The following is a 26,508-nucleotide window of genomic DNA, read 5'->3' on the forward strand; positions in this document are numbered from 1 at the left end:
AAATTTCTCTCTCTGATACCTCTGATACATTTTGTTGAAGAAATTCATGGTATTACTGTCATCAAGGCCATCACCACCTGAAAAATCCAGAGAGTCTGTTGTTGAAGCCAGCAGATCATGGCCCTTGCACTGATGTTTTTGGTTACACACACAGGTGACACCCTTGTCCTCACTACTAGATTCTACTGGTCCTCAGATGAGCAGCACCATCAGGACACAGAAACATCAATCCAAGCCAGGTTTATTGTGCCACTGCATCTTTGTGGGCACTTTAATCAAGTAAGTCAGGCTGTGGGCTCAATGACCAAAGTGACAGTCCCTGGCAACAAGTGGCTGCATCTCACATCACTGCAGCAAGATTTATCTCAACTTGTCTGTCACAGTTTTATTTCATCTGACAGCTGTGTAGGTGGCTAATGGAACAGAAGCACAAAAGCAATAAAGAAATAGCTTCCTATAGTACTTAACTATTGTACATTTGAGAATGAGAGGAGAGAATGGCTCAGATTTGCTTTCCCTCTGAGAAAGGGCTGTGAGCCAGCTCCTGATGCTGTGCAGGAGAAAATAAAAGTGTAACCTCAAACAGCAACACTGCTGTGAATATTCAGTAACTAATGGCACCATTTAGTACTCACTGCATGAGGCAGGGACAGGGACAGAAAAAGAGGGTTATAAGGGACACATAGTTGTGCATGATGCTTAGAGATAAGGGACATTTAGATAGATATGGTGGTGATAGGTGAATTATAAAGGATGAGAGAGGGAGACCAACATACATTAGACAACAGCAAATAGAAGAAAATTTAAAAAAAAAGAAAAAACAACCCACACTTTGTTTACTGACAGCACCAAGCCATGTGGTGTGGTCAACACACTGGAGGGAAGGGATGGCATCCAGCAGTACCTGGGCAGGCTTGAGAGCTGGGTCTCACAAATCTCAACAGAGTCATGGTTTTTAAAACACCACTCAGTTCCTGTATTTAAGTAACTGAACTGCACCCACTATTTGAGATTATAACACTTCAGTTGTTACAGGTGTCAGTATATCGGTGCTGCAACATGCACTAGAAATCCAGACACTATTTTTTAGAAATAGAAATAGAAATAGAATAAACCAGGTTGGAAGAGACCTTCAAGATCATCGTGTCCAACCTATCATCCAACACCACCTAATCAACTAACCCATGTAACCAAGCACCCTGTCAAGTCTCCTCCTGAACACCTCCAGTGATGGCGACTCCACCACCTCCCCGGGCAGTCCATTGCAATGGGCACTCACTCTCTCTGTGTAAAACTTCCTCCTGACCTCCAGCCTGAAAGAGCTAGTTAATACTCTCACCAGAGCCTGGAGATGGATTCAGCTGCCTACATGGAGGCCTTAAGATGCCCTGGGGTATCTTATTCAGCTTCTAACTGCTACTCAGAAAGTATGAGTCTTCCTTTAATCCTCTGTCATTTCTACCAGCCATATGCAGAATTATGGAGTAACTCAGGACACTGAAACCATGTTAAATATCCATGTGTAGACACAGAAATCCAACTAAAATAAAATACACACTGACCTTCCTTATACGGGCCTGAGTGAACCCATTTTTCTGCTCAGGAATGTTCTCTCCTTGAAATGCACACTGTGTGCCATAGGTGGCTTAGCACCAAACTTGGTAGAGTTAGATAACAGCTGGGCTCAATGATCTCAAAGGTCTTTTCCAACTGAAACAATTCTATGATTCTATGATTCTGTAGCTGGCAAGAATGGAATGGAATGGAATGGAATGGAATGGAATGGAATGGAATGGAATGGAATGGAATGGAATGGAATGGAATAGAATAGAATAGAATAGAATAGAATAGAATAGAATAGAATAGAATAGAATAGAATAGAATAGAATAGAATTAACTAGGTTGGAAAAGACCTTTGAGATCATCGAAGCAGAGATGCACAAGACTTTTCTAAGGCCAAGTAAGAAAGTTTTACAGAGCAGAGAACTGAACAGGGACCCTTGCAAGACAACTCTATATGTGTTAGGCCAGCTTCCTCCCCTGCTCCCTGTACATAAAAATTGTTCTTTTTTCCCTGTAATGCTCAGAATGCAGAATTCTTTTGCACTGGGATGTCATGAGACAATGGTTTATTCTTTACCATGTGTATGTGAGGCATCTAACACAAAGGGGTTAAATTAAGTAGATGCCACATACAGTTCTTAAAAATAAAACAACTCATTTCTAAAGGATTCCATTTGTTGCTCTGTACTGAAGCATATTCTTCAGTTCATGTTTTGGCTCCCAATTCACTTATCTCTTGACTTTCTCCATCATTTTAGTATTTTTTTCCTTTACTTGATAAATCAGGAAACTTTCCCATTGCATTGCACTGAGCCCTTATCAAAGGGCTATATAAATAATAATAATGACCATGCAAAAGATGCAATTCAGTTAAGAGTATAATGACTACAGGGATTAGAACCACTGTGTGTTTTTTATGGGCATAATATATCGTTTTAATTCTGTTACCATAATGAAAATAACAAATTAACAGAAGCATTATGCAAATTATACATTAAAAATGTCATGTTTATTAGTTTGTCTTAGCAGAAGAGAAGCTGTAGCAATAGCACTGTTAACTGCTTAATAACTGGTTTTGAAACAGAGGGGAAACTCAATTCACCATGGTTTGGCTTAGCATTAGGGTCATTTTCAGTGACTTCAGTGGCAATGTTTGCATGCTCAGAGGAAAACATATGCTTAAATAGAAAATGAAGAATCAGTTTGAGTTCATGGGTGTTTATTTATCTCTATTACCTATTTGGAGACAAAATCCCCACAAACTAGCCTACCTACTCCTGGCAAACAGTTGTGTACAGCTTTTACCCAGAGTTCCTTAAAGTCTTGCTGTTATTCAGAAACAGCTACAACTATTTATCCAAACAGCAATTTTATTAGGCATTCTGCAGAAGACAGTTCTCCTGTGCTCTCTTTGACATTAAGGGACATAGAGAATTTCTTCTCCAGCATGCCCTGAACTTAATTTTGCTCCTAACCAGGAGGCAGTTTATTGAAAACCCAGAAGTGACTGTTTTCTATCAGTCTTCAGTGATTAACACTCAGTCATAAGAATTTCTTTGTCCTTGTATAAACAACTTGTTATTCACAGTAGAAGAAAAGGATTGACAATAGCCAGGAGATTTACACTTTGCTACTGTTTATTAAATGCCAATTTAGTAAAATAATGTAGTTATGATATTTCTATTATAAATCATGTTATTCAAATGCATAGGACTTCATCTAAAGGCAAAAACAAATTAATTTTCTGATTGAGATTGAAAAATCGATAGTGCTGGGTGCTGGGTTTGGTTTGGAGGTTTTTTGTTGTTGTTTTGGGGTTTGGTTAGTTGGTTGGTTTTGTTTGGGTTTTTTTCAAGAGAAAGAGTCTTTTCAATTTGGTTTTACAACCAAAGAGAAGGGAGAGTCTGGGAAAACAGAGGTTAGAAGTTATTAAAATGGACGTCAGGATGAATATCTTCATTTCAAGGCTACTTCACCGTCTGATTCACGCTACCTTCCTATACTTGTGGCTGTGTAAATACCATATCTTCTTGTCTCCATTTGGCACCACTGTGGGCCTACCAGCTGTCTGTATATGCCCAATGAGAGCAGATGCTCTGAGCTTGAAGACTGATTTGGGGAAAAAAAAACAACACCACAATAATAAACATGATTAAAAAGAAAAAGGGGAAAGGGAAATAGCTATCAGACAAGTTCAAACAAAGCTGCACTAATCACAAGTTGAAAGAAATACATTTATTTCACAGTTACTCTATTGGGATAAACATGTGAAGTCATTTTCACAGGAGTTTAAAATGCAATAACAATAAATGTGAAGTTCATAGAAACTTGAGATTTCCACCCTGTGGAAATTATGACATCTTCAAAATAGCTGTGCTATACTGAAACAAAACAAAGCCAATTTTTGACATTTCTCACAAAATTTAATTCCTTGAAAGATTCCTTAATTGTTTCACGTCAATCAAGGCATTCCATTTTGCTTTGATGCATTGGACTACTTCTAGCTCATTTCATTACTGAAATTTAACATATACATGTAGAAAAACACTCTTCTTAAAACTAGGGTTTGGTTATGCTTCTTAAAGTAAAATGCAAAATCAAATTAATATAGGTTGGTATTCTAAATAGGCAGCTGGCATTCTAACTCTACTGGTTATTAGAAGTTAGGCTGGTTATCTCTGGCAATCTGAACTCAGTGACCATTTATCCCCAGCTTCCTAACTGGTAACTGAAGAACTGAAAAATATCTATTTATCAGAAATCTATGTGGCCAGTCTATCTTGATGATTAATTGCAGTTCATGTAACACAGTCAGGAGACCACATTTATGTCAGGAACTCAAGCCCCATGTAGGGCTCAGGCTGATCAGGAAATGGTTGCTTGTAATAGCTACAAGCAAACAAGAGGAGTCACATAAGTCTGGTTAACACAATTAAAGTCAGGAATAGTGATAGTTTAGGTATTCTGAAATGAGAAACTGGGCTGTTGCATTATTTCTAGGATGCTCAGTTTTTCATGCTTTAATAACAAAACTTTGTCAAAATCATCACTTTAAAAGAAAATACTGAACTTTTACAGTGAAAGTTGGATCTAGAAAAAAATATTCTGTGCGAATCTTAAAGACTTCAGAACATGCTAAGTATACAGTGGTTAGTTTTGATTAAAAAGCAAACAGGTGAAGATCTTTTTTAGAAGGGCTTCCACCCAGAAAACTGTACCCTAGTTCCTTGGCTGGCTTATTATGTCCCTGGAACTTTTCACATTGCATCCTTAGAATGATGTGTGAAGAACAAATTGTTTCTGCCCACTGTTCCTGCTATTGATGTCTCCCACAAAGCTTCACTTGATGTTTCTGATCTCTGGGAAGGGGAGAAGAAAGAGATCCAATCCTGATGAGTCTCAGCTTGCCAACTTTGTTGCTGAACCAATGCATTATTCATGCATTTGTGACAGAGAGCAGTGAGTCTAATGCACAGAAATTGTCTTGGAGAACTGCTGAGTTATTGCAGGGGACTCAGGCATGCTCTACTGTGGCTGTGCAACTCTTTGTGCTGGTTGTTGATGGTCTTCAGGACTCCTCTATAAAATTCAGTCCCACCATCTAATGACTTAGTGCCTTTTATTTGAATTGGATTTTTGGTTTGCAGATCCTGTTATCACTTCACCTTTGTGGTATTTACCAGTTACTACTGGAAATTCTTAATGAGCTGAAAAAAACTTTAGCTAGTCTGACTCTAAAAATTCCTGGTAGAGCAAATATTTCACATGTTGTTAGAACCAAGACTGAGTCTCAGTGGACTGTAAGTTTATTTTAACTGATAGTGAAAATAAAGACATATATTTGGTACTATGACAAAAAACCACTAAGAAATTGTGGATACTACAAGAACAAGCTGCAGAATCATCAGACCAGAGACACTGAAGAGACTGAAAATCTCATCTCAACATGGTATTGCCAATGTGCAGGAAAAAGGTGAAATTCTTTTAACAAACCAAGGAGTGGTTTGTTAACAGAATAATAAAACCCTGTTGTTATTCATCAGAAACATGTAGCAGGGATGGATCCACTTCAGATTCCTGAGGAGACTTATCAGGAGGAGGATATTCTTCAGCTTTAACCAGTGAAGGCCTGGGGAGATGTTAGTCATTTAATCTTTGAGCCATTATAAATGAAATAAAGAAATAATTTTATAAGTCAAACAAGTTTTGTTTTAAAAATGTTTACAAAGTTTTCATTTTCTTTCTGAAAGGAAACTTTTAAAAAATATTGGTGCTTATTTGTGCCATAAAACACATTTCTTGCAACAAACCTGAGAATCACCGCACTGCAGCAAGCCGGAAGTAGAAAAGAGTTAATCAATTACCCTGTGCCTTGTGTCACAGTGGTACAGTTGGTTTTTACAGAGAGAGTCCAGTGTCATTATACCCACAAAAGAGCATAAACAAGCCCAGTGAGTACTGGTGATGTACTCAGAAGTACAGGAAAGCCATATTTGTAGGAAGCATCCCTGCATACATCCAACCTTCAGAGAGTCCTCTTCTTCCTCCAACATATCTTCCCTCTGGGAGATGGGGAATTAGCAACTCCATTAAAAAGATGAAGGAAGAAGAGAGAATATTCAAAGATGAATTACCACCTGCACAAAACAGGGTTAGCTAGAGGAAGATGCTCAGGACAATGAATTCACTGCCTAAACATAAGCATATAGTGCCACCTGCACAGGACTGGCATCTATGGCAGATAACCTACTGATGATACAAACTCTTCTGCAAAAGCACCTGAAGGCCACAAGAGATGCCAAAAGTATTTCAAATGGTATGAGACAGCTGTGTATAGAGCCTGTAACAGTCATTTACAGTCAACCAGGCACAGTTGTCATGAAAAAATAGGACCCTGCCACCCATAAGAATGCATCAATAAAGAAAATATTGCTTTTGATTTTACCTTGCATTTTGTTCCCACAGACTCTTTATTAGGTTTTCATGCTCCCCTACAACCAAAAGGACATGAGTCAAAACAATCAGACACGTCAGGAACGCACCCATTCCACCCCCACCCCCTCTCCCACGAACCCAGTCTTGACATCAAAGAACCCACAGTGCATTTTAGCACTTCTTGTCAAAACTGTCACTGTTATGACATTTGCCTTTGCTGTAGCAAATCAGAGAACAGCAAAAACAGATTAAAATAATAAAATTAAAATATGGGTAAACACAAAAAAAAAGAAATAAAAAATAAGGAAATTATATGAGGTTTTATGTCACCTAATTTTTCTTTTTTTAATATCCCAATCTTGTCTGCCTAGGGAAGATCATAAGTCACCCCTATGGCTTGTATTTCTCTAAGAGAAGTTATTAATCTGTTTAAACTACTCCAGACTGCAATTATCACCCTTTACTGTGAAACTAAAGCTTGAGAATTTTTGATCTTTGGTATTATTTACTGAAGCTGTCCCTGACTCAATAGTAATCTTGTAAGAAAAACTGTAATCAATACCTTATTATGGATTATTTTTTTTTTTTTTTTTGAGGCACATTGGCTTTTATTTCACAGAAACCTATACATTTTCTTGTTTTACTGAGCCTTTTCTCTGTGGCTATCCACTCCCTTTTCACTTAATTTCAAAACAAGATACAAATTCAGTGAGTTATTTTTAAGAGAAGTACAATAAATGGAATTTTTAGATGAAGAGCAATGTCTATACAGTGGAAGCAATGGGGACCCAAGAGACCTGAATGCTACCTCCTGACTGTGACATGAGCCATCTGTGACTAAAGACAGCTTTCACTTCAAGCAAAAGCCACTTCTTCTGCAGTGAGGGTGGTTCTGTGCCTCTAATTGTGGGGTGGGGGTGGGGAAATAATGGAAAAGCCTAAAAAAATAAAAAGAAAAAAACAAACCACAAAAACCCCACCAACAAAACCAAACTACCAAACCCAAAATTATATGTTGCTGCTGCTCAAATACAGCACAGAAAAGAGGAGCAGAGACAAGAAATTAACTATGGAACAACACAGGTTTTTTTCACAGGATGGTGGGGACTTGCAAAGACCTCTGAGGATCATCTAGTCCAATGTTCCTGCTTAAGCAGGGTCACCCAGAGCAGACTGCAGAGGAACACATCCTGATGGCGTGACAGCCACTCTTCCTCAGCAAACTTGCTGAGGGTACACTCTGCCCCTTCATGCAGGTGACTGGTGAAGATGTTGAACAAAACTGGTCCCAGTGCTGACCCCTGGGAAACACACATTTTGTCTGTGTTGATTCCTGTAAATATTCCAGACTGGAATAGCTTTCATCCCTCGTCACTAAGTCCTTACACAGTCAGAAAAATTCAAATTCCAGAGAAGATCTTTTGTTATCTACCTGGCTTTCCTACGTCTTTATCTTATATTGGCATAAACAGAAATAATTTACCCTTTTTCATCCATCTTCAGTTAAAGCTGGATAGAAAGAACAGCAGTGTGTAACACAAATGACTAACATTTAGGAGTGAATCTATTACAAAGCAAAAGTCCATAAGGAGTTATAACTGAAGGGCAATGAGATGATAGAAAGGATACTTCAAAATCTTTGAAGGCATCTTTATCACAGCCTTCATTAAATAAAAAATATGTGCATCTAGCAACACTCAACAAATTATGCTCAGAATATTAGTAAGATGTTAACAGAAAACAAACTGGGAAGTTTCTGGCAATGAGACTGAAGTGCAATGGATGAGCTTTGAAATATGAAGCCCATGGGAATAAAAGAGGATGAAATGACAATAAGAAACTTTTTAGAACCATGAATATGCTTGATGGAAAAAGGAAATAGGAAAAGTAAAGGACTGAAACTGCACAGCAGGAAGCATCTTTACTGCCATGTTGATGCTCAGGTTCACATGGCCTGTAAATTGTGCACTCCAAATCTTCTCTGCTCTATGTGTGTTCAGCTACATGTATGCAGCCAGGGAGACAAAGAAGTCAGCGTCTGTTTTGTGTACCCCAAATCTTTACTTATGGACAAGATTAAGCTAGACTGGTTTTGACTCTGGCTTCCATCAGCCTCCTGCTTCCAACTCACAACATCCATGAGTATTGAGGAATCCAAATCCACCATGACACAACCCTCCTGGGTCATATGACATGAGCCTATCTTGAGCTTCCTTCAAAATTATCTTCATCTTCTAAGGCTTTCCCAAGATTTCCTATATCAATGAGCAAAATGACAAATTTAGAGCCTCACCATTGCATAATCAACTGCCTAGGTGAAGAAGTCAAAGGCAAAGCCCTTCCCTGCTATACCCTCCAGAAGCTCACAACTCAATCAGTTATGGCTGTGAGGGGTTTACAATCTGCATGAAGCCTTTACAAATTATATTTTTTTTCCACAGGAGTAAGATGATATTTATGGCATGTTTAGCAACTGTGGGAAGAAAAAAAAAAAGAGAGACTAAAAATTTATGATACTCTTCCCATCCTGCAGTGTGTGGGACATTTTCAGTGTCTGGAAATGCTTAGCACTTCAGAGGAAGGCACTCTGAAAGGACCTCAGTGCAGCAGCCAACATTTGCTTAACGTTCTGTTAATATTTAAACAACAAATCTGTCAACAGATTAATTGGCACTGTCACTTCCCAGCAGTTTTATGGGTACTTTAAACCACCAGCAGTCTATTCCTAAAAGGAAGCGTGCAGCATTTAAATATGTATGCATACGAGATAGTAAGAATATCAAGCATCCTGAGGAAAAGTCATAGCTCCTGTCGTGCCATTCTTGTGCTGAATTCCCAATTCTTCCTGCATTCTCTAGAGAACTGCTGACAGAAAGAGGTCATGAAAAATATTTAGAAAATCCTTGGTCACTTCTTCCCATGTCAGAGATGTCATTGATACCTCAGACCAAGCAATGGAATGAGGAAGACAGGGAGAAGATGTCGGATAATGTAAGAAGCCATTTTTTTACATCCTACCCTCTTCTGTTGCTGGAATGCAGGTGAGTTCCATCAAATTGGAATCATAGAATCATAAATTGTTTTGGTTGGAAAAGAGCATTAAGATCATCAAATCCAACCACAGATACAGCACTGCCAGGTCACCACTAAACCCTAGCCCTTGGCACCTCATCTACACATCTTTAAAATGCAAATCCACAACTTCCTTGAGCAATCTGTTCCAGGGCTTTTTGTGAAGACATGATACCTAATGTCTAGCCTAAATATCCTCTGGTGTAACTTGAGACCATTTTGTCTTGTTTTGTTGCCTGGGAGAACAGACTGACCTCTACCTCACTATAACCTCCTTTCGAGTTGTAGAGAGTGATAAGATCACCCCCAGACCTCCTTTTCTACAGGCTAAACAAGCCCAGTTCCTCTAGGTGCTCCTCAAATGACTTGCACTCCAGACTCTTCACTGGCTTCATTGCTCTTCTTTGGACATACACCAGCAATTAACTGTAGTACTCTACCCTATCTAAGTCACCATTGCTTGAATGGGGGATTCATTTCCATTTACTTACCATCCCCTGCTTAGGTAGCTATTGCCATGAGTTGATCAGACTCCTTCAGGATCCCTATTTTAGGATTAAATTGTTCATTCTTTGAAGACGTTCCTATTCTTTTTTCCACCCACTCTTGAGGGGATGTAGACAGCTACATTTGAGCTGATGTCTAAAAGCTTGAGTTAGGTCAGAGAAATCTTATCTCAGGTATATGACAGCTCACAAACCCCACTTACTTAAATATTCAATGGATTTTCCACCTCTGCTTTAACAAGCATATCACAGTTAATTACAGGAAGAATACTGGAACAGGTTGCCCAGGGAAGCGGTTAAGGCCCTATTCCTGAAAACATTTGGAGGTGTCCCTAGTAGGGGACTGTAGGGGGGTTGGACAAGATGACCTTTGAGCGTCCCTTCCAACCCAATGCAATCTGTCAATCTGTGCAAGAATTCAGTGAAGTGGTTACAGATTAATGCATGGGCTGCTCAGACACGTGATCCAGGAAAATTTTACAAGACTAATAAGAGACTGCTGGTGCATAATCCCTTTGCTCTGCTCCATTAGCCAAGCATGTATCAATTTCCAGAGCAGTGATGCAGCCTTATTTGCTCTGCAGAGAGAAGATCCACAAATGAGTGGGAAAGAGAGTAAAATGGACAAAGAAAAAGAGGCTGGAACCCCTAATTGATCCTTCACAGAACATATTTACTATGTTCTCATTCTCTGGTGAATTCATTAGCTTGCACTTAGCATCATTCTTTGGTCAAAGGCTCTGTGGTTAAATAAATTGCAGCAATTTATTCAAGAACTCATAAAATGGTGTGTTATTTTCACCTTTTATATGCAATGTATGAAACCAGATACACTTCCAAAGAGAAAGAGTTCTCTTCCTGGCCTCCAGAGTTCTTTTAGAAGCAACTCATACAAATACAAGTTTGTGTGCATGCACACATCCATGGCAATGTAAGAGAGATAAGTGCATAGTTTCACTACTCCACAACAACAAGCTTGGGGTAAAATAAAATCAAGCCCCCAAAAGTTTTCTGTCAACCCTCTAAGCTTTTCTGCTGGAGCCTTTCTCATTGGCACTGCAAACTGTATGGGGTTAACCAAACCCTCCTGTGCTTCATCACATTTTCTTCCTTAGCTAGAGGGTGAGTAAATGAGACATGGTTACATTTTATGTTTATGAAGATTCATAGCTCTTAATTTTACTTTTAATTTTAAGCAATCAAGAATTACTTGTGATCATTCAGCAGCTGTTCAGTGTCTCTTTGGTGAAGTAGGTATCTGCTCATTTGGGAGCAAAGACTATATTTCTGCAACATATAAACAAAAAGGAATTCAATATTTACCACTGAGAAAACTTTTTAAAGTTTACCCAGTTACCCTACCAAGCCATCACTTCTTTAATGAGTGTTTTCTGTCTGCATCTTAGGTCTGTTTCTTCACTGAGGATTTCTATAATTAACATTCCATTTAAAACTCAGCAGAATTATTTGGCTTTACACCTGGTACCTTAATTGAAAACTGAATTTTTTTTAAAGCCAATGTTGAGGTATTTGCTGCTTGCTTTTATTTCCCTTGTTGGATTATTATTGAACACACTCCTTCCTCCCATAACACAATGCTCCAAATGCTAGCAGTTTGGTTGAATGTTTGAACTTCAGAAATGGGCAATATCTGAACTTCCAAGAGAGTCTTTAATCCTCTAGGAGCTCATTAAAGTTTCTCCTGAATACAGCACTCCATTTCTGCAATCACTTTGTCAATTAATCCATGCTAATGTCACTTATTAGTAAATGTGTGAGATGTCATGACCACTAAAGCTGGTTATTTAGTGTAAGGGGCTATTTCTGGGTTTAATAAAGGAACTATTTAGATAGAGCTTTGCTAAGTATCTGCTCTATGGCTGCAAATAGACTAGCTCTGCATCATGTGTGAATTATTTAGGGACAAAGGAGACAAATTGTCTTTGAGAGCCTCACTTGTGTAAGAAGTTGGCACCAATTCTCCCTTTACTGAAGGGTCTTTCTAATGGGAGAGAGAAATATTCCTTCAGGACAATAATTTTTTTGTTGAGGTGACCATTGAAATACGTTTTCATTACAAGTGTTCTTCTCCCTGCATAAGGAATGAGAACATGATTGATATGGGGATTTCTGCCTTCAAAGGAAAGCCAGCAGTGTTGATGAAGATATATTAATGCCAATGATAAACCAGACATGGTTATAATTAACCTCTCCAGTATGTCCATTCTCATTTCTCTCTGATCAGTGTTACAGCTTTAAGTATTAGCAAAACTCAGCCTTGAACTTACAGCTTCATGGCTCAAATAGACTCAGATTCTCCTAAATTGTACCAGAGCTTAAATTATAATCGTGAACCATGTATTTAATTATATTGCAATTTCTCTCTATACCTGGAATATTCCAGTTTGCATAATCAATAGGAAAGAGAGAGAAAGCATCAGTGTGAACTTTGAAATTTCAAATAAAAGCTAATTTGCCCAACACAAGCAGCAATGACAAAACACAACTCCTCAAATTCCAGCTACAGCAATGAAATTCTGGAGAACCATTTTTCTATCAGAATATATTTTGCCTAACAGCACTCCCTGAGAGGTTGTGGAGTCTCCATCTATGGAGATATTTGAAATTCAGCTGGATGCAGTCTTGTGAAATATGTTGTCAGTGGACCTGCTTGAGTTGGGTATTGTACTAGATGGTCTCCAGAGGTCCATTCCTATTTCATCCATTCAGTGATTATGTGATGCTGTGAATAGCCATGCCAGTACAACACAGAAAACTGCTATCAGTTAGAAATAATTCAATGGGTTATGTTTCTAAGAACACATTACCATTCATCTCACCATAGCAGATCTGTTTGATGGGTGTACCTCATACACCAAACACATTCCATTAAATCACACCCTTGGAGTCGATGTGTCCACGCATTGTCCCCTATTACAAGAGGGACATGGACGTGCTGGAACATGTCCAGAGAAGGACCACGAGGATGATCAGAGAGCTGGAGCACCTCTCCTATGAGGACAGACTGAAAGAGTTGGGGCTGTTTAGTCTGGAGAAAAGAAGGCTCCGAGGTGATCTTATCATGGCCTTCTACTATATGAAGGGGGCCTACAAGAAGCCTGGGGAGGGATTTCTTAGGATAACAGGTAGTGACAGGACTAGGGGGAATGGAATGAAGCTGGAGGTGGGGAGATTCAGATTGGACGTGAGGAGGAAGTTCTTCACCATGAGAGTGGTGAAGCCCTGGAATGGGTTGTCAAGGGAGGTGGTTGAGGCCACATCCCTGGAGGTATTTAAGACCAGGCTGGACGAGGCTCTGGCCAGCCTGATCTAGTGTGAGGTGTCCCTGCCCATGGCAGGGGGGTTGGAACTAGATGATCCTTGTGGTCCCTTCCAACCCTGACTGATTCTATGATTCTAATACAAGCAAACAAATGCTGGTACTTACGCTTCAGTTGAAAAAGAGTAATTGATTAAAATTAACAGTGAGGAGAACATACATGAAAGTGCATGTCTCATTTTGTGAAAGGAATTGTCTTAGACTGACACCTAAGGAAAAAAAAAAAAAAAAGATAAAAGTAAAAGGAATCAGCTCTAACAGAATAAGACCCAGAAAGCAATCTTAAATACCATTAAGAAGATTTTTAGAAAAGATTAAATATATGCATGGAGAAGGTAATTCTAAAGACATCTTCAAAGGCAAATTTAGCAGAACTGGCAGGAGATTTGCAGAAAATTGTTTTACCAGGACAAGCAGTTATTCTAGTGCAAACAGGTAGGATGAAGTGAGACGAAGAAAAATGTTAAATAACAAAAGAATTAACCTTAATTTACCCTAATTAACCTAGAGATAAATTGGTCTCTGCCACTATATTCTGCCATCACATTATGGTTTTTATAACTTATTTTTATTGGCCAATCCATCTTCACTTCGACTTTCTTTCTTAAGTCCTCATTACTATTCCACAGCTCAATAGCTTTTTTTTCCCAGGACATGTTAAATGGTGGAAAAATAAAATGAATCAATACAGCAACTCAATTAATTCCTCATCTTAAATTCTAATAAAATCAATTTGGAGAAGTGTCGTATCGTTAAGCTTACATCATAATGCAGTAATTAGAAACAACTTTCATCTCGCCAATTCCTTTGAAGATTTTAATGGCAATCAATTAAACATGCCTTGCTTCTCCATTAAAGACTTTCAAAATGGAAATTGGATGAGAAGTTAAAGATAAGGTGGCTGATTGCACAATCTTGCCACCCGCCCCCACTCCCAACATCCACCCTCAAAATATGTGCAAACTCACCACTTAAAAGTTAGCATAAGTTCCCTCCCTGAGTGACCAACAGTAGGTTTCCTGTCAATAGATCACATTTTCATGGACAGAGTGGTGCAGGATTTTGTGATTTGCATATTTACCAGGTAGAATTGGTGTGGCTCACTGTGAATGGGGTTTTTTTCAGTTTTACACCCAGCCACTTTCATGAGTTTAGCTGCTTTTACATTAAAAGGTTGCAATTTAAGATTCACTGCCTACTATTTAAATTAAAATGTCTCTGCAGATCTTAGAAGTGGATAATTTTTATATGCTGTTTCACTCACAATAATAATTGCAGCTTAGTAGTGATCCCCCTTCCCCCCCCATATTAGGTGCTGCACCAAAAGAAAAAAAACAAAAAAAGAAAGAAAAAAAAGAATGGGAAAAGACAGCAGCAGGTTCAAATCATCTACAGCCTAGGTAGAAGCCACCAGGCACCTCCATTAATTCTTCTCCTGCTAGGGGATTATGCCTAGAAAGAATTTGCATTCAAAAAGAAAACATGCACACCTAGTCAATGGCTGAACATCCAATTAGCTACACTAGCTCTCCCTTGCCTCTCTGGAATCAAAGAAATGCAACTTCCTTGGTTGTTTGTGTTTTACATTATTAAACTGCAGCAGCATCTTTTTGACTCTAGGGTATCAGAACCACAGACTCAGAAGGGTGGGAGTTGGAAGGGATCTCTGGAGATTAACTAGTCCACCCCACTGATGAGGCAGGTTCACTTAGGTTGCACAGGCACACAACTAGGTGGGGTTTGAATCTCTTCAGAGAAGGAGATACTACAGCCTCTTTAGGAAGCCTGTTCCAGTGCACTGGCACCTTCAAAGCTTTTCCTTAAGTGGAATTTCCTTTGTTCCAGTTCGTGTCCACTGTCCCTTAACCTGTCACTGGACACCGCTGAGAGTCTGGCTCCATTCCCTTAGAATGAGAGAATCATTTTGATTGGTAAAGACCTTAATGATGAAGATCTTTTAAACACCTCCAGGGATGGAGATTCAACCACCTCCCTGGGGAGCCTTTTCAAGTGCTTGAGAACTCATTCAGTGAAGTTTCTTCCAATACCCAACCTAAACCTGCCCTGATGCCACTTGAGGCCATTTCCACTCATCCTAAACACCTATCCTTTAGATATTGATCAGCACTGAGATGATGCCATCTCAGTCTGCTCTTCTCCAGGCTAAATAGCCCTAGGTTTATCAGCCTTTCCTCCTCACAGAGATACTCCATCCCCTTCACCATTTGTGTAGCCTCTGTTGGACTCTCTCCATTAGTTGCCTCTCTCTCTTGAACCGGAAAGCCTAGAACTGGACACAGTACTCCGTATATGCCCTCAGCACTGAACACGCTGCTTCTGGCGATGTCCCATCAGGGCCGTAGGAACCATGTATCTCCACACCATCCTTTCTGTATTATCACTCTATGCTGCCTGACTCAGCACTTCAGGTTTTTTCCTGTATATTAAGACTTATGCAATAAATCATCATAATCAGATCAAAGATAGTGCCACTGAGATAATCAGAAGTTTAGGATTAATTGCACAACTTGAATGCCATTTGTTCTCCAGGTCCCTACATTGTCTTGTTACTTTTATTCATTTAACTCTGTGACCCATCTACAGTCAAAGAAAAGAAGACTAACATTTAGGTAAAAGTGAACAACAAGAATTGAACAAATTGTTCTTTAGTCAACAAATTTTATGGACAAAGGTATTTCTGGGTGCGTCAGTTAAAAGGACCTCATTGTGCTTACGTTTGCAGTCACTCTGAGTATTGATGAAAATATGAAATGCTATAATTACAGCTCACTGTTATAATTTGAGTTCGCCATTTTTCATTTCACTAGAAGATAGAATAGAATAGAATAGAATAGAATAGAATAGAATAGAATAGAATAGAATAGAATAGAATAGACCAGACCAGGTTGGAAGAGACCTTCAAGATCATTGCGTCCAACCTATCATCCAACACCACCTAATCAACTAACCCATGTAACCAAGCACCCTGTCAAGTCTCCTCCTGAACACCTCCAGTGACGGCGACTCCACCACCTCCCCGGGCAGTCTATTCCAATGGGCAATCACTCTCTCTGTGTAAAACTTCCTCCTGACCTCCAGCCTGAACTTCCCCTGGCACAGCCTGAGACTGTGTACTCTTGTTCTGGTGCTGGCTGCCTGGGAGAAGAGACCAACCTCTGCCTGTTTACAACCCCCCTTCAGGTAGTTGTAGAGAGCAATAAGGTCACTCCTGAGTCTCCTCCTCTCCAGGCTAAGCAGCCCCAGCTCCCTCAGTCTCTCCTCATAGGGCTTGTGTTCCAAGCCCCAAAGGAGACGAGCTTCGTGCGCCGCCCGGGAATCGAACCCGGGTCTCAAGAATGGGAATCTTGCATGATACCACTACACCAGCGGCGCCCTTAAAGTTAAGGTCCCACTGAGATTTGAACTCAGATCACTGGATTCAGAGTCCAGAGTGCTCACCATTACACCATGGGACCTCCTGGATGGGCCTTTTGTTGAAAATGTAAAATCAAAATTTAAGATGTAAAATCAATTTTGAAAATGCTTTCTTGAACATCTTATGAAATATGAGTATGTTAAACCAAGTCTATCTTTAAGTTACATTTTGAAAGTGAAGAAGTTAGTTGTTTTAAGAAAGGGAGATGTAATGAAGTGATAGTAGGGGGGGGGGGGGGGGGGGGGGGGGGAGAAAAACAAAAAGAGGAATAAGAGCCAAAAAAAAAAAAGAGTGAAACAAAGCAAACAAATGAAGAAACCCACAGAAAAACAAAATCTTTGTCAAAAAGTAACACCTTCAGAGAAAACAGACTACAAATGGTTAATTTCCAAATAAAATTACATTTGTCAGTCAAAAGCTTGTGTGATTTGGATTAGTTTGGAGAAAATATTTGTTTGCAGAAGTTGGATCACAGTTCAGATGCTGGATATACAGATCCCAACCTCACAAAGAGTTCTTTGGTCAAGCAATAAATCTAATTTAAACTTCTCCAGAGCACTGAGCTGGATGTGAATTCACTCATGAAACAACTCTGTATGTTCTGTCTTAAGAGCACTTTCCACAGCTCTGTCCTGCTAATGCTTTTTTTGGCACAGCACAATACCTCAGCCATATGAAAAGAGTTGAGATAGTCCAGCTTTCTCCCATCTTCTAGCATGATGAAGCTGTTGAAGAAATGACACCAACTGACTGTTTTCCCATTCCTGATCACAGTGACTCCTTCTCCCTGCTCAGCAGCAATATGCCTCTGAGACCCTGGGGATCAGCACACATCAAATTTGCAGTTGCTCTCCATCATTAACATCAAGGTTTGGCATCAAGTACAAAGCAAATCAAGGTGCTAATGGATGGTGTCTCTCATTCCTGATACATTTGCAGTGGCTCTGAGAGCCTTGAGAGATAAAAAGACATAGGAGAGAGGCAGGTTTTTTTGTGCTATCCACTTCACATATATGGTCCATTGCTTTTTGTTGAATACTGTGGGTGCTCTTCCAAAAGTAGCTAATGAATGGATTCACCAGATACATCCTGCAGTCAGGAGCAGAATGGGAGAGATGGAAAATCTCTTGGTTGGACGCAAGAAAGAATAATGTGACATTTCCGAAAACTAGCAAGGAGCTTTACTGGCTTTGAGGATTCACACTGAACATTGTGTCAGCAGTTTACCTGGACAGCATCTAACACTGATGGGAAAGGACAGCCAGGTGAAAAATATTGTTCATTTGCAAAGGAAAGATTTAGAGATGTGATATGCAGTGTGTCAAGGGTTAGGGCTGGGGCAGCCATCGGATGAATGACAAATACTTTCTATTAATGCCACTCCCAAAGGGAAAGAAAGAGAAAAGGGATAAGGGAGAGAGAATGATAGATTAGAAAACAAAATTCATATATAACAGCTTCAATGAAAATTATCACAATAAAATGTAATATATACCAGTGGATATAAACCCAATACTGGACCAAATCCCCTGATGACAATGATATCACCGTCACTACTGATGCTGCGGGCACCCACTGGGGAAGTCCCAGACTGGATTCACCAGCAGACAGGAACCAGATTGAGGAACTGGATTCAGGAGCACACAGACCAGGATCAAAGGCAGATTGGATACAGACCTCCATGGACACAGGCCATTGAGGAAGAGGCTTAGCCCTTGGGATCCTTCGGCTTTATATTGAAGATTATATATATGAAATGGAAGCTCTTGTTGGTCCTGTCCCATATGATCCCCTTTGCAGTTGCTACCTCTTACAGCACCCCAGTGTGATATACAAGACTTAGCAGTAAACTTGGTCTCCATAAGAGCAAGTCTAAGCAAGAGCCTTTCTGCACACCGACCTTTGGCAGCAACTCTAAACACCAGCAATAAGACCACTAGACGCAGACACTGCAAAAATATGTCATTAACTTCAGAAAGTACTATCACAGAGAAGAGGCTGAGCTGAGAAGTCAAACCACTGAAGAGAATTAGTTCTGTTCTAACTCAAACCAGGACAACTGTGTCTCATGCATCTGTTCAAAGTGTAATCTAGTAACCTTAATGGAGCTGTGAGTCATTACAGGCACTAGGAGAGAAGGCAAGATAAGGCTGATTCAAAACACTAAGCCATAAATATCTGAGCCATGCTTGCCTTTCAAATATCCGCCATGGGATATTCACCACAGTCAAAATTTCATGCCAGCATCCCTTAAGAATTTTGTAACAGGGCTCTCAGGCTGTTTGCTCTCCTTTTGTTATTCTCTGGAGAGAAAGCAAGCTGGAAGGAAACATTATCCAAAACAAATAAAAGAAATACCAGTATTTCTTGATGTGTGCTTTTAACTCCCAATGAGTACCAAAGTACAACGCAAGTACTCTGCCAGTCTGTGGCATTCCCAAACAGGTATCTGAGATTTCACCAGCAAACAACTGCAACATGTCTTCTACCATTCATTAGCAGCACAAGGTACCTCAAATTTTGAATCAGAAGTTTTACAGACAATTAATTGTCTAAAGTTTAGAATTCTAACAGATGTTGGCTTACACTATTAACCTAAAAACATATATGGCAGTCTCTGATTAGAAGATTAAATTTCTTCTATGTAATGATCTGGAAAAATATAGTTACTTTGAAAGGAGAAAAAGAAATTAGTCTGATTCTCTCTTTAGATAAACATACGAGGCTCTTAGAGAAGGTCACATTCCATAACCACATTGTTCACTTGTAGCCATGGCTAGAATCTCACCTTTTTGAACACGTGACAATAGAGGCAAAACAGAGAAACCGAAGAAGACTTAAAAAGGGAATGGATTGCTTGAGAAACACAAAAGTGTTAAAGCATTTAACTTTACAGAACAACTAAGAAAAGAAAGCAAATACCTACATAAATTATTTAATCATTAACATGGAAGCTGCAAAATTTCAATCAGTAGAAATCTTTAAAGAGAAGTCAGACTGGCATAGCTTCAATCAAACTATAGCGCGTGCAAGCTTTTCCTCCTCCTCTTGAGGAAAGGCTTGACTAGAAATTTTCTCTAGCCCAACATTTCTACAGCATTCCACAGCACTCTCCAGCTTCTCTATGCCAGTTTAAAAAGCTGAAGCTGCATAAGTGGAATTTTTGCACACTTGATTTCCAGCAGAACATGGAGTTTCGCCATGTCAGAACTGCAGAAGACAGCAAAGGATGTTTCCTTGGCTCCATTTGCTCTACAGAGCATTGCCCAGAACCAAGCAGTTGCTCTGAGGAGAATGACTGACAAGTACACGGTCTGGACACCTGTGGCCGTAACTTAGGCCTCAAGTCATCCAAAATTCCTCTTCCATAACTGTGAACTTAGGTATAAGATGCAACTTTCATACGGGGAAAGTAATTTTCCCATAGGGAAAGGTGTTACAATGCAGGCTGCAAAATGAGAGCTTTGCTCTGTTCTCCATGTAGGAGTCTAGGCATAAAGATCAGGTTGTTGGTTTGGGGTTTTGTTTGTTTCTTTCTTTCAAAAAGAACAAAAAATTGTTCTTTGTGTTATTTTATGTACATGAAGGAATTTCTATGTCAGGGAATGGCTCAGGTAACAGTGATAGTAGCAAACTTTGAAAATGTTAACTATTACAAATTAAAGCATGCCTCCCACACTCATATTTTTCAAGTAGCATCCCCTCTACTGCCTTTTCCCTGCCCTAGAATCTATGCTGTAATTTAAAATGGCTTTATAAGTCACTTGGATGTCCCTTTGACCAGGTTTACTGGGTTAGAACCTGATCTGAGAGGCGTACATTCAACACCAGGAGTGCTATGGATTTCAAGTGGTTAATCAAATCTTAAAACTAAAACCCAAAGTGAGTTCAAGCTTCTCCTGGTGTCCAGTACACATCCCACTTCATCTTTACCATAGTATATTTAGAAGCTAAACCATCATAAACTCAGTTCATTAATATTGTTAGATTCTCTTCATTTTTATGAAGGCAATTTTGTCTGTGATTTTCCTGTGTAGGAAGAATGACACAAGGATTTAGCTGCTGATAAGCAGAACAAATAGGCAGTTTCCCTCCTTTTCTCTTACTCTTTTTCTCTTACTGGTTTTAGATGCTGTTGCACAGTGCTTATCCCTGAGGCTGAGAGCTCTGATGGTACTTATTCATGCAGATCCCCACCAAACATAGCCTTGATCCTTTCATGAGAATTCCTGATGCTGCAGCAATGCAAATTCATCACCCAGGGCCCATGAGCCCAGCTGGGCAGCTGTGCTATTGACCGTTGTGCTGTTAGCATTCATAATGTCCAGGGATGATTTAGGACAGAAATAAAACCTTGAGAATGAGCAGCAGGTACCAAAAAAGTTCTGATGGGTGGAGGGGACAAATTCCTGCACAGCAATGTTTGCAGTGAGCACCTCAACTAAAAGCTCTGCTCACTCCTCATCACACCTCAGGTCAGCCTTCAGAGCCTGGTCTCCTGCTGGTCATTTTCCTCAGGGAAAAAGAAATACAAGTCCCAAAAGTGGTCCATTTTCTTCACAAAGCAAACATCTGTGAAGTCTTTCCCCATGGGGCTGTAATGTGCCCTAGACCCTGGTGGCACAGGTGACTCGGGAGAAATCCCTGTGATTTTACCAAAGGTCTCTAGGAGAGTAATAATAGATGATGAATGTGCAAGAGATGCTCTTCTGCCCTCTCTGTCCACATGGCTGCATGCTTTCTGGTGGCTAGTGCACAGAGTGTGGGGGCTAAGATGGGAAGCTGTTATTGACTTCTTTAGTAATTGTTTGTATACCACTCAAAGCACACAGATTAGCAAAAATACAGACTTTTGTGTCAACACCTGCTTTGCAAAACAAAATAGTCACAAAACTTCATTGCTTTCCAAGATGAGAGGAAAAATGAGATATCTCATTGTGTGTACTGAGCCTGCGGCACTGTGCAGTTCAATTACTTTTGTGATTGAAAACATCTTATCATGTGATTACTGAAGAATCAACATCTTCCCCTGCCTGACCTCAAATTTCCCTCTCATTTCCTTAATCAGTGCAACTGGTAGAAATATTCTTGATTTTCTCCATAAGTTCTGATATTGATTTCATAGCATCATGGAATCATTTTGGTTGGAATAGATCTCTAAGATTGTCAAGTCCAGCCATCAACCTAACAGCATCATGGTCATTAAACCATGTCCTGAAGTGTCATGTCTACACATTTTTTTGACACCTTCAGAGATGGTAACTCCATCAGGTGAGCATCCTGTTCCAATGCCTGACCAGTCTTTCAGTACAGCAATGTTTCCAAATATCCAGCCTAGACTTGCCCTGGTGCAGTTTGAGACCTTTTCCTCTCATTTTATCACTTGATACTGGGGAGAAGAGACCAATACTCACCTCCTTTCAGGTTGTTGTAGAGAATAAGCAAGTCTTCCCCCAGCCTTCTCTTCTCCATACTGAACAATCCAAGTTCCCTCAGCTGCTCCTCATAAGACTTGTTCTCCAGACCTTCCACCAGTTTCATTGCCCGACTATGGACATGCTCCAGCACCTCAATGTCTTTTTTTCCTGTGGAGGAGCTGAATTCAGAGAATGAAAATCAGTGTCAGATAGGAACTATGTTCCTTTCCCACTTGCATTGAAATGGAAGAATTTAAAATAGTGAAGGAATCAGGAGAATGAAGTTTGTATTTTTCTATGGTGCAGAGAACAAAGACACAGTTTCCATAAGGCATTTGATCTCATCTTTCTAAACTATCTTTGCCAGAAAAAAAAGCTTTACTTAAATTAGAGGGAAGCAATTATGCTAAATTGTGCAGAGGTAAATGAGACTCAGTCATGCACAAGGGTCTTAGAAGAAGGAAAAACGGGCAGATTTTGTGGTTTCCATGGAATTAATCTTCCTGTCAATCAATTTGATCTGAAAAGCTGGACTGAGCAGTCTTTCTGGAATTTATTATTACAGCATCAGGAAATTGCAAAGACCTGAGAGGCTATCCACAAACCAAAACCACTTTTACAATTCTCAGACACTTCTGCAGCCTTTCAATAAAATTTAGGTATTAAAAGTGCCTGGCTTTCAGTGTGCCATGCATTGCTGAATTTTGTTGTAAGTGCAGCCAATTGATTAAGTGAGTTGCTTTTATTTATTTTTGTCTTCAAGAGTTGTCAGAAGTCCTGGCTTTTTACCACCACCACTAGCTGCAGTTTCTCTGAGAGTTAATAGGTAGAAAAGTGAATATACCTTGTATGTGACTAATAGTTAATGGTTCAGGAGTGGGGATGAAACACTAATGGATCCCTAGAGAAGCAGAGTATGAGGAACAGTGCTGTACCACAGCAAGCAGAAAACCTCATAAAGGGTAGAGAAGTTGTAAAATGAACAAATGCATGTATAACAGTAAAGGACTGCTGAATGCTGGTAGGGTACTAGAGATAGGAACTAGATGAGAAGGATGAAGGAGTGGAAAGGTCATTTCTCTGAAAGCTTGCCTGTTCTGTCCACGTTTTTATTTCCTTTAAATGAATCTGTATGTAAACAGAAAGATCTTTGAATTATTTTTTGGGGGGAGGAGAAGGTTGTGATTTCTGCATGTACCACATGAATACACAAACACATGGATTAACTTTTTTAGTCCAGGCTGAATTGGAATATCAGAAGGGGGTAACCAAGTGGGGAAACAGCATGAGAAGGTCCTGGCAGCAGAAGATCCCATAATCTTTGGAGATAGCAATAACCCAGGCAAGTCTGTAGGAAGGGTTTAGAAAAGTCAAGGCCAGGCCTAAGTAAAATAACTTCCTCTCAGATTTCCAAGGACCTGGAAGTCAGTAGAAATAATCTTTCAGTGTTAGTTTACACACTTCCAGGAATGCAAAATTTGCTGAATTTATAACATCTGGAATACCTGCAAGAGCCCAGAGAGATCTGAAATCTCATCAAACACAAGCACAGGTAAACACTTAAATTTTTCACTGGGATTTGCCTTTGGGGAACAGCCTGAAAGAGGTAGCAAGCCATTCGTAATTTGTGATTTCCTTGCCCACCAGGACTTCATAGCCTAGGAAGGGCTGCTGTTTTACAGACAGGAAATCATGACATAAGTGTCAGCACAAGGTTCTGTTTCAGAAAGAAAATTAGCTGGTGGCCTAGGAGTATGCCAGGCATCTCCCTCAAATCTCAGATGGCAGTCAGGACAGATTTTCTTTACATGTTATCACAAGTCACTTTGCTTGTCCCCTTGTCTGCATGTGTCTAGGCTCAGGCTGATAATTTGAGCTCTCCCCTGCCTATCCTCAATGCTTTATGCATCATAGTATCTGCTTGGTCTTTGAAGCCACTAAATCTAAGCAAGAGATGTTGTTTTGCCAGTTCCCCTGTGTCCGTTAGCTCTCTATAGGCTCACAGCTTCCAGACTTCCCTGAACCCTTGTCACAGAAACAGATAACAGTCCTTGTAACTTTCATCCATGGCACTCTGCAAAGGACAACAAATATATTGCATAAAACCACTTTTTGTCCCTGGAAACCTGAAAAGGGGGAAAATTGTCTAATAAAGAGTGAGATAAAGATACGTTTGTTCATTTTTTAAGCTTAATGAAGTCCACGGGAAAGAGGAAGTGCAGAAATGCAGTGTTGTAATGACAGAATGCAATGCTACCAAGAAAACATACAAATGATATGTAGGATGGAGTTACTGCAGCTCCACCAGCTGTAGGTCACTCAATGAAAAAATATGAAGGAAGTTTAAGATTACACAATTCTCCTCACTTGCAGTAGGCCAAAATAAGGTTCCACGAGTGATAAATGTATAGCCAGCGCAAGGTGACCTCACTCTGCCACAGAGATCTAGAATGACCATTTTAATAAATTATTTAAAATATCAATACAATGAAAACTAGCTTACTGTGACTTCCTTAAAGTCATAGAAGAAAAGGTAATAACCTCATGAAGACAGTACAAGCTCATTGCCTTTTTTTTTTTTTTGCTTCTCTTAAGGACCAAGCTGGTACTCAACAGAAATTTTGATGCAAAAAGACCTGCCTAAATACTGCTAGCACTTCAGATTCTGTTCACCTGAACTGCTTTATTTTCTTGACAAACTGCAAGTGCTTTCTGCCTTTCTCTTAATGCATCTTATATTTGTAGGAACAGAGTTTCTGTGGGACATGTCCATTTGGTAGGTTGTACAGCTCAGATTGGAGATTGTTTGAGATGAATAGAGACTGTCACTTTTAAAGTAACAGCTGTTACTCACCAAATTGGACATTTTCCAGCTAACTGCTGTTATGAACAGAAGAGTAAATAGAGTCCATTTAGCAGAGGCAAGAAACTCAGTGCTGCTAGAGAGCCACAACTGTCACAGGTGACAGCTGTCCTCTGAGCAGGAAGAAAGGTCAAGTGGCAGAAGTGTCCTCCCAGCTGCTTCTTCTTCAACAATATTTGGTAGCCTTATGCTTTACATTGGTGATTGCCTCAGGTGAACCAAGCCTTGAGTGAGGTTTCTTGTCTGAAGTAAGCTCATGGAAATAAGAGTATATATTTTTGCAGAATGTTTATCCAAGCAGCAAGGAAATGGAGAAGCTCACCCAGGGAAAGGCTCACTTTCAAAAAGAGCTTTCAATAATAAGTTAACTCCTATAAGGTGGCAGCTGTGTTTGTTAACCATTCTATTGAACAAGGAGACAGCTTCAATATTCCTCTGTATCTTGTGGTGTCAACTGACCTGCTAAAAGGTGTAGATATATTGTATCTATACAGACACATGAATGGGCCAGTCTTATTCCTCATCCAAGCAGCTTATATTCAGAGATCATAGGTGACCTAGGGATTTCATGTTGTCGTATCATTTAAAAGTATCAAATGTAAGTATCTGCAATACAGATACCTGCATCTACAGTGGTCTTGCTGTGAAAGACTCATTTACCTACAGCTATGCATCTCATGCCACCAAATGTACAACAGACCACTTGAGCCATCTCAGGCTGGCACATAGGATAGAGGACTTCCAGGATGGTGTGGTAGCTTCCATTTTCTTCCAACTGAGCTGGTCTGGCAAAGTTAATGTTGGGGGGAAAATTCAACCCACCACAGATGGCAGCATCCTTCCAGGTTTTAAAAGTGTTGAACGAAAGGCAGTATCAGCAGAGAGAGTGCCCATGTATTTCTGTGGATTTTTTCTCAGTCAATGGAGACCCATGAAAGCCTAGTTATTCTCATGCCTTCCATATATACAAATCTAAGTGATTCAAATCGATATCTAGATGTTGGTGTCTCTTCTCTTGACTAGGAAGGCCTTACCAAAAAGTCCCTACCATCAGATATTAAATTCAAAAAGGCTGACAGCAAGGGAATTAGCTCCCAGGCATGCATTGAGATAGGTATCCCAGAGCACTGCTTGCATCTGATTTTAAAGGCAAAAAAAAAACCCTTTCTCTCATTGCATGGGGGTTTGTTTGACTGCCTCTCAGAAGAGGTCAGAACTGATACATCATATATCCAGGGAGTGAACAGGCTTCTTCAGCTCAGTGTATGCAAGCACCTGAGCACTGCTTCTCTCACAGAGCAGGTCCCCTTCTGCCATGGACAAAAGCATTACCAGCTGAAACTCAGCCCTGTATGAAACAGAGTGAAATAACACAT

At 39.9% G+C, this 26,508-nt stretch overlaps 2 non-coding genes across 2 annotated transcripts; both read right to left on the reverse strand.

Annotated features, from left to right (window-relative positions):
- Positions 1-16,738: 16,738 nt before the first annotated feature.
- On the reverse strand, positions 16,739-16,809 carry TRNAG-CCC (transfer RNA glycine (anticodon CCC)). Its single transcript has one exon. It is a non-coding gene; the product is annotated as a tRNA-Gly (tRNA).
- An 11-nt stretch (positions 16,810-16,820) lies between these two features.
- TRNAQ-CUG (transfer RNA glutamine (anticodon CUG)) lies at positions 16,821-16,892 on the reverse strand. Its single transcript has one exon. It is a non-coding gene; the product is annotated as a tRNA-Gln (tRNA).
- Between the last annotated feature and the right edge of the window lie 9,616 nt (positions 16,893-26,508).

Source organism: Melanerpes formicivorus, unplaced genomic scaffold (genome assembly GCF_026170545.1).
Source record: "Melanerpes formicivorus ecotype bairdi unplaced genomic scaffold, bMelFor1.0.p_v2 SCAF_32, whole genome shotgun sequence".
In the NCBI taxonomy this organism is placed as follows: domain Eukaryota; kingdom Metazoa; phylum Chordata; class Aves; order Piciformes; family Picidae; genus Melanerpes; species Melanerpes formicivorus.